The following is a 6301-nucleotide window of genomic DNA, read 5'->3' as shown; positions in this document are numbered from 1 at the left end:
GTGCAGCCATAGCTGGGTGGTTAGTGAGCCCACCTGGGGAGCCAGACCCCCCTGGTTGTCCTAGGTTCGATTCCAGGGCTAGGCTAGCAATGTGTCAATGTGTGTCCCTGAGCAAGACTCTTAACCCCTAAATTGCAAACCGAGCACCGGCTCCCAGAGCGAATGGCTGCTCACTGCTCCTAGCTGTTATCCACAAGTTTCCTAGGGCGTTGTGGGCATCACTTCCTGTGGATTTGATCCCTGATACCTGATCAAATCGACAGGAAGTGATGCCCACCACCCCCTAGGAAACGTGTGGATAGGATGGGTAAATGCAGAGGACCAATTTCACGTATGTGCAAATATACATACAGTGACAAAAAACACCCCAAGGAGTGTGGACTATTCTATTCTATGATGATAAATGATACAGCTATTAACTCAGAGAACTTTATTCAACATCTTTATTCAAAGCCCCTTCGAAATATTGTGTCAACGACCATGTTACACATCAAACATACAATAGAAGACAATCCAATAAAAAAAGAGCCTACATAGAAAATAAATCAACACAATAATGGCTGATTTATATTTCATCGCACGCCGTGTCACGTGCCAAAAAAGAGGCGATATACAAGCTCACAACGCGTTGCGGATGTGACACGTTGTGAGCTTGTTTATCTCCGATTTTCAGTGTGCGATACTGTTGTATGACAGAACGTAAATCAGGCATGATGCTAACAGCATCACATCGCGGGCACAACAAGTAATAATTCCATTAAGGCTTTCTTAAGGGATAACCAGTGATTTTGAATTTTAAGTTATTTCTTTCCCTGATGAAACAGCCAATGGAAACTTTGCCTCTGTCATTGTGACTAATTAAGAAAATAACAGACCAATTTGCAAAAATTCAAAGGCTTCCCTTTAAGAGTAAATATGGGTTATTCAAAAGATGCCGGCAAATGAACTGTAAAAGGCGAAAGTCCAAAACAGAAATACAAAATGTATGCATAGGGATAGACTATAGACATATTAGTCATATTCTCAACTTCCAGAGCTGGGTAAAATATACATCATCAGGTTATTTCAAATAGCAGGAAAACATCCAGGGAGTAACCTAATTCTTGCATCATAATAATAATAACATCTACTGTATGTGAGAAATGCTCTTTTTTTATGTATTCATCTTTGCCGCTACGTGAATTTATGATTTAATGTATACGTTTATAGTGTCAGTGGTGATAATTGAAAGCAAGGTTAACACAAACAACCAGCACATCTTAATTCTGTTTTGGTGCGTTTAAATAAATACATAAATATGCTAAGAAATGATACAATTATAAATACATTATTAGAAACTATGTCAAATGTTATTTCATTCAGGGTTGGTAAGTTAATGAAGGAAAATGCAGGCACATTCTATTCCAATATGAGACTAATACAATGTCTTTTGACTTGGAGTGCATCAGATCTACAGTATATACGGTATATATACTATCTAAGGATGTTTTACATAATACATAGTTCTTGTGGTTCTTCACAAATCAGTCACCATGTCCTTCATTGTTTGCCCAACTCTTGGCTTTTCCTTAAAGTCACAGGTTAGCGCATAGAATGACAGTGAATAGAGAATGCTCAAATCCTAACGGTTGCTGCCTGGAGTAAATCTTTATTTATTGCTTGCCAAAAAGAACAGATCTGCTCTTCTCTTTTTAGCTCGTAGATGTGTCCTTTTTGGCAAGCGATAACGTTGTACGACAGAATATGTAATATGGTTGGTCATACTCTGGCCATCACTTTCATTAATAATTGATGAAACACCCTTGCAACCATCTTAAGTGCACCAACCAAATAAGCATAAATGAGTGGTGATTTGCATGGTCATGTCTGTTATTTCAGAGTAACATGTTTCCGCGACAGAACTACAGAATGTTGGGTGTTGTGGTGGATACACACACACACACACACACAGGACCGTTAATAAGTACAGTTATAATTCACGGCAATCTCGCCCATGTTTACAATACAGTTTGTTCTACTTACTTACCGTAGGCAGTATTTACTTTAATGCATAGGTATTGTAATTGTTACCGTTAAGAGTTAATACACATTACACACCTCCCAAGGTGTTTGACGTAATTACCTCTGCGACAGGACCTTTTGTCACTGTTTTCTTCTGTCTGAAATAAACATAGTGCTACCCTGGCTCTTCAAAGACGAATACATGTCCGTCGTTTCTCTTCCCGCGCTTGCACTCCTACAGTGTCATAAATAAACGAATGTAGAAGAAAGGACAGGGCAGTAGTTGGGATGAAAGACTTGGAATTTCCAGAAAAAGCGGAAAACATCTTAATATATGCACGACCCAGTGACATTTCATTGCGTTTTGACATTGAAGCTCAGCTGTAGTACATGCCAGGTTGAATTAAAAAGTAAGTGAATGATGCTTAAACAGTGGTGAACATGGAATCTGAGCCTCACAGTCAGTCATACTGTAAGTAAATGATGCATCTTGTATACAGACTGTCAGAGAAGAATCACAACTGCCAACATCCCTTCACACATAAGACAGCGTAAGAGTAGAAGTCGGTGTAAAGATGTCTCCATTCTTTTCACATGGGTCACAGTTTCTCCTGGCCTATCTGAGGCAGCATAGAGCGCAGGATGAGAAGCTACAGTATACTGGCCACAAGCCTTTAACGTGGCTGTGTCACCATTCATTCTCATCGCCACTTCCGGTGGCATAACATAACGAGGAATGCGTTCATTACATATTATATTACATATTACAATTAACGCACTGTCACTCTCAAGCCATCAAATGGGTGACAGCATGAGAACGGATGTGACTAGGGGTGTGCCGATATATCGTCCCGCGATATATCGCGATACGTTTTCGTGACGATATGTATCGTTTTGGCGTTTTGGACTTTTTTTTGCAATAATAATATGTATATCGTGTATCGTGAAATTAGTGTATCGGCACACCCCTAGATGTGACCTTACGCCACTTTTGTTTGACGTTTCGGGGGGTACCCGTGACGTCGCATGCTGACGGGGGACGGGGGTCGTGATGATTTTACGATTCTTGTCCCTATGTCCCTACCGCTGAAGCAGACTTCGAAACGTTCGTCGTCACAGCGACTCGCTCGACCTAGCAGCTCACTCGCCTAGCAGGTGCCTCTCGTGGCTCAAGTCCGTCGTTTTAACAGGTTTTTTTGCAGAGCCGTCACGCTTTCTGCGTCTTGGGTTTGAGAACGGCACTTAGTTATCATGAGTGGGACGTCGTAAAATGAGGCGAAGGGTACCCCGATGTTTGACGATTAATCACATCCGGTCCCATGCTCCCATGTCAATATAGGACGGCTTGAGAGAGAGAATAATGTTGCATATTATCTCTATGTACACAGTTACTGGGAGAGAACGGACATTCTACATTCAATTCATATGGAAGGTAAGATATATTCCCATGTGCAGCAGTCTTTCTCCACTCCACAACTATGTGATGTCAGGTGATCTACTCCAGTGGTTCTCAACATGGGGATCTGGGGACCCCCCCGGGGTTCCTGGCGGGGCGTTCCACCTAACCAGTGGTGGATAGTAACTAAAGTACATTTACTTAAGTACAATTTTGAGGTATTTGTACTTTACTTGAGTATTTCCAATTTCCAATACTTTTACTTCTACTCCACTACATCTCAGAGGCAAATATTGTACTTTTACTCCACTACAATTATTTGAAAACTTTAGTGATTAGTTACTTTTCAGATATAAATGATTATAATAAAACATACATTAACCACTTTAGCTCTATTTCTTAACACGGCTATTTGAAAATAGCCGATCTACAAGCTCACAACGCGTCGCATCGCGACGCGTTGTGAGCTTGTAGATCTGCTATTTTCAAACATTTTAGTACTTTTACTTTTGGTACTTTAAGTACATTTTGATGCCAATACTTTTGTTCTTTTACTCAAGTAAATTTCCAATTCTGGACTTTTACTTGTAACAGAGTATTTCTATATTGCATTATCGGTACTTTTACTTAAGTAAAGAATTTGAGTACTTTTTCCACCACTGCACCTAACCCAGATATGGGGGGTCCGTGGACCATAATGCATACCAAACTAGGGGGTCCTTGAATTTAAATCGTTGGAGAATCACTGACCAACACCACCGGGTGTACTGAGGTCATACTCAGACCAGATGAGAAAAAGGAGGCCTTGGCCTGCAGCAGTCAGCAGAGAGTAGCTTTCCCCCATAAGGGTAAGACTGTACTACTGTTCCAAAAATCAATATCTGAAATGCTGTCTGAGAAACTATAGATGTTGTGTTGTCAGGAAGCCTAGCCCTCATGGTCTTCCACTGCAAACCTCTTGTTCTTAAGCTGTATGTCTGTGTTGTTGTTAGGTGCCGCACATTAAAGGGATAATGACAATGATAGTTCTATCGTTCTATTGATTCCATGAATTCAAGTCTCCATGGGGTGACTAATCGATATTTAAAAAAAAGTCATTTTGGGGTTGAACTATCCCTTTAAGGCCATACTGTAAATACGTAGAACGTTTACAATAATGCGCAGATCATCGTTATTTCATGATACTTGTTGTCCCGTGGCTCACATTGATTTACTGTAATCTCTCCCTGTCCGTCTCACGAGCATTTTCTCTGCGTCTACTTTGCCACAGAAAGCAGCCCAGGTTTTCAACTACTTCTTAAACCACATGAACCCTAGCGTCCCTGTTCTGGGCCGTGTCACAAACGCGGCGCTTTGTGTGTTTGCAGATCTGAAGATATCTGGTGTAGAGGGAGAAAAGGAGCGGACCGAGTAAGGGGGAGGGGACCCCGGTCAAGTATATAGGGTTTAACCCATTAAGACCTGGAACGCGTCTGTGTCTCTTTTTGATTTGAGCTAAAAAAGCATTATTTTACACTTTGGCTATTCAAAAATAGCAGATATACAAGCTCATAGCGCGGCACCGAGTGCCGCGCTATGAGCTTGTAGATCTGCTATTTTTGAATAAAAATGTGTGCAAATCTTTCCTGCAAGTCCTTGACATGAAAAGGTTTGAGAACCACTGATATAGAAACCTACGTTTTTTTTTCAGAATACTGTTGGGATTTAGAAGACATTAGTAAGAATCGGTCTCAGGTCTTAATTGGTTAAGTACAGCAAAAAGAGTAGTGATTGATTTTAGACTAGCCCTTCTCTGACCTTGTGGTGAATACTATATGGTCAACTGACCACAACGGGTATCTCAAATCAGTTCTTATAAGACATCCACATGGATCAAAAAAAAAGTTTGCTTGTAAAAAATAAGTAGCAGTGAGCTATACTGACTGCAGATTGGGATTGGCTAGCTGGGACAAATATGTGGACGTCAGGAATTTAGGAATAGACGTGTGATCATAAAATATAGTTGTAGTCCGCATCGTGAAGGCAGAATTATGTGACATTGAACGTGGCGTCGTGGACTAATCACCTGGACCTCCGTATAACAGGTTCGTAAGGATATACCCACCGATTCTAATGTATTTTAATGTGCCTGGGTCCCAACAAGATAACTGCTAAAGCTGGAGACTCCCTGTACTACCGTGTTCCAGACGATATATATATATATATATATATACAAGGACATGGATAACAGGTGTCCAACCTCGCACGAGCTTCATCATTTTACTATGTTCACGAAGCAGTCATTTTTCTCTTAACGTCACGCCAGAGGGTCAGAAATCCCACCCTTGGCTATGATGACCGCCCTGTGAAAGCTGCCTCTATTTCCTCCCCACTCCTCCGCGTCCTAAACAGAGATTTGTCAAATTACTCCAGGTGTTACATTTGACCTATATGTTGATTCTACCATTCTCTCTTTCTTCGTCTCCCTCTTCCTCATCCTCCACAACAGACATTGGCTCGTGGTCTCTTGTGTCAGTCCCCTCCCCCCTCTCCCTCTCTCCCCCCTCTCCCTCTCTCCCATCAGGGATATTAGCTCTTAAAGGAGTAGTTCACCCAAAAAAAATGACTTATTTTCTATCAATTGCACACCCCATGAAGCCTTGAATTCATGGATTTTCTTTTGTTTTTGCCGCATCCTTGAGCCAATAATTTGATGACCGGGTGTTTTTCTACTTTGTGTCTCCTACCGGATACATTAGCCGGTAGGAGACGGGAATCAAATAATTGGCTTAGGAACGTGAAATAATATCCATGAATTCAAGGCTTCATGGAAGTGTGCAATTGATAGAAAATATGATTTATTGGGGGGTGAACTACTCCTTTAAGTCTCTTGCGTTAGCAACACTTTCCCTATCCCCTCTCTCT

Source organism: Gymnoscopelus braueri, assembly GCF_963280865.1.
Source record: "Gymnoscopelus braueri genome assembly, chromosome: 20".
In the NCBI taxonomy this organism is placed as follows: Eukaryota; Metazoa; Chordata; class Actinopteri; order Myctophiformes; family Myctophidae; genus Gymnoscopelus; species Gymnoscopelus braueri.
This window is presented reverse-complemented; position numbering follows the sequence as displayed.